A 2891-nucleotide genomic window follows, 5' to 3' on the forward strand; every position below is an offset into this window, starting at 1 on the left:
TTTCAAGGACCTATTTACCACAAATCAAAGATCCATTATGTAAGTACTCTTCTATGTTTAACACTCGTCAAAGATCCTCTATATAGCTTTTTTTTTTAAATGTGTTTTTCAGGGACCTATTTACCACAAATCAAAGATCCTCTATGTACCATAGGTACTTTTTTGTATTTAACACTCATCAAAGATCCTCTATATGATATAAAAAAAACTGTTTTTTAAGGACCTATTTACCACAAATCAAAGATCCTTTAGATAACAGAGGTACTCTTCTATTTTTAACACTCGTCAAAGATCCTCTATATAGCCTTTAAAAACAATTGTGTTTTTCAGGGACCTATTTACCACAAATCAAAGATCCTCTATGTAACAGAGCTACACTTTTGTATTTAACACTCATCAAAGATCCTCTATATGATATAAAAAAAAAACTGTTTTTTAAGGACCTATTTACCACAAATCAAAGATCCTTTATGTAACAGAGGTACTCTTCTATTTGTAACACTCGTCAAAGATCCCCTATATAGTATTTTTTTTTAATTGTGTTTTTCAGGGACCTATTTACCACAAATCAAAGATCCTCTATGTAACAGAGCTACTCTTTTGTATTTAACACTCATCAAAGATCCTCTATATGATATAAAAAAAAAACAGTTTTTTAAGGACCTATTTACCACAAATCAAAGATCCTTTATGTAACAGAGGTACTCTTCTATTTGTAACACTCGTCAAAGATCCTCTATATAGTATTTTTTTTAAATTGTGTTTTTCAGGGACCTATTTACCACAAATCAAAGATCCTCTATGTAACATAGGTACTTTTCTGTTTTTAACACCTGTAAGTAAGTGTATCTTGTGGTTTTTATGTTGTTTTAATTTTTTTTTTTTTTTAAATAAATAAATAAATAAAAATTCAATTTCTTGTGCGGCCTGGTACCAATCGATCCACGGACCGGTGGTTGGGGACCAGAGTACCTCTGTTATATAGAGGATCTTTGATTTTTGGTAAATAGGTCCTTGAAAAACAGCAGTTTTTGTATCATATGGAGCAGTGGTCCCCAGTCACATGTTGTATGCGGCTTCTGCATACACACAAAAGGGACTGCAAGACATATTTGGTCAGCAGCCATACAGGTCACACTGAGGGTGGCCGTACAAACAACTTTAACACTGTTACAAATATGCGCCACACTGTGAACCCACACCAAACAAGAATGACAAACACATTTCGGGAGAACATCCGCACCATAACACGACATAAAGACAACAGAACAAATACCCAGAACCCCTTGCAGCACTGACTATTCCGGGCTACAATATACACCCCTACTACCACAAAGTTAGGACTACAAGGCGTGTCTGAGACCCCTGATATAGAGCATCTTGGACGAGTGTTAAAAACAGGAGAGTACCTCTGTTACATAGAGGATCTTTGATTTGTGGTAAATAGGTCCTTGAAAAACAGCAGTTTTTGTATCATATAGAGGATCTTTGACGAGTGTTAAAAATAGAACAGTACCTCTGTTACATAGAGGATCTTTGATTCGTGGTAAATAGGTCCCTGAAAAACAGGAGTTTTTAGATCATATAGAGGATGTTTGAAAAGAGTTAAAAACAGAAGAGTACTTCTGTCACATAGAGGACCTTTGATTTGTGGTAAATAGGTCCTTGAACAACAGCAGTTTTTAAAAATCTCAGACAGAGAATCTTTGACAAGTGTTAAAAACAGAAGCGTATCTCTGTTACAGAGGATCTTTGATTTGTGGTAAATAGGTCCATGAAAAACAGCAGTTTTTGTATCATATAGAGGATCTTTGACGAGTGTTGAAAACAGAAGAGTACCTCTGTTACATAGAAGATCTTTGATTTGTGGTAAATAGGTCCTTGAAAAACAGCATTTTAAGAAAATCTCATACAGAGGATCTTTGAAGAGTGTTAAAAACAGAAGAGTAGCTCTGTCATATACATGATCTTTGATTTGTGGTAAATAGGTCCTTGAAACACAGCAGATTTTTGATATCTTATAGAGGATCTTTGATGAGTGTTAAAAACAGAAGAATACCTCTGTTACATAAAGGATCTTTGATTTGTTGTAAATAGGTCCTTGAAAAACAGCAGTTTTTGTATCATATGGAGGATCTTTGACGAGTGTTAAAAACAAAAGAGTACCTCTGTTACATAGAGGGTCTTTGATTCGTGGTAAATAGGTCCCTGAAAAACAGGAGTTTTTAGATCATATAGAGGATCTTTGACAAGTGTTGAAAACAGAAAAGTACATCTGCTACATAGAGGATCTTTGATTTGTGGTAAATACGTCCATGAAAAACAGAAGTTTTTGTATCATATAGAGGATCTTTGACGAGTGTTAAAAACAAAAGAGTACCTCTGTTACATACATGATCTTTGATTTGTGGTAAATAGGTCCCTGAAAAACAGGAGTTTTTAGATCATATAGAGGATCTTTGACAAGTGTTGAAAACAGAAGAGTACATCTGCTACATAGAGGATCTTTGATTTGTGGTAAATACGTCCATGAAAAACAGAAGTTTTTGTATCATATAGAGGATCTTTGACGAGTGTTAAAAACAAAAGAGTACCTCTGTTACATACATGATCTTTGATTTGTGGTAAATAGGTCCCTGAAAAACAGGAGTTTTTAGATCATATAGAGGATCTTTGACAAGTTTTGAAAACAGAAGAGTGCCTCTGTTACATAGAGGATCTTTGATTTGTGGTAAATAGGTCCTTGAAAAACAGCATTTTAAGAAAATCTCATAAAGAGGATCTTTGACGAGTGTTAAAAACAGAAGAATACCTCTGTTACATAAAGGATCTTTGATTTGTGGTAAATAGGTCCTTGAAAAATAGCAGGTTTTGTATCGTATAGAGCATCT

Source organism: Nerophis lumbriciformis, linkage group LG02 (genome assembly GCF_033978685.3).
Source record: "Nerophis lumbriciformis linkage group LG02, RoL_Nlum_v2.1, whole genome shotgun sequence".
In the NCBI taxonomy this organism is placed as follows: domain Eukaryota; kingdom Metazoa; phylum Chordata; class Actinopteri; order Syngnathiformes; family Syngnathidae; genus Nerophis; species Nerophis lumbriciformis.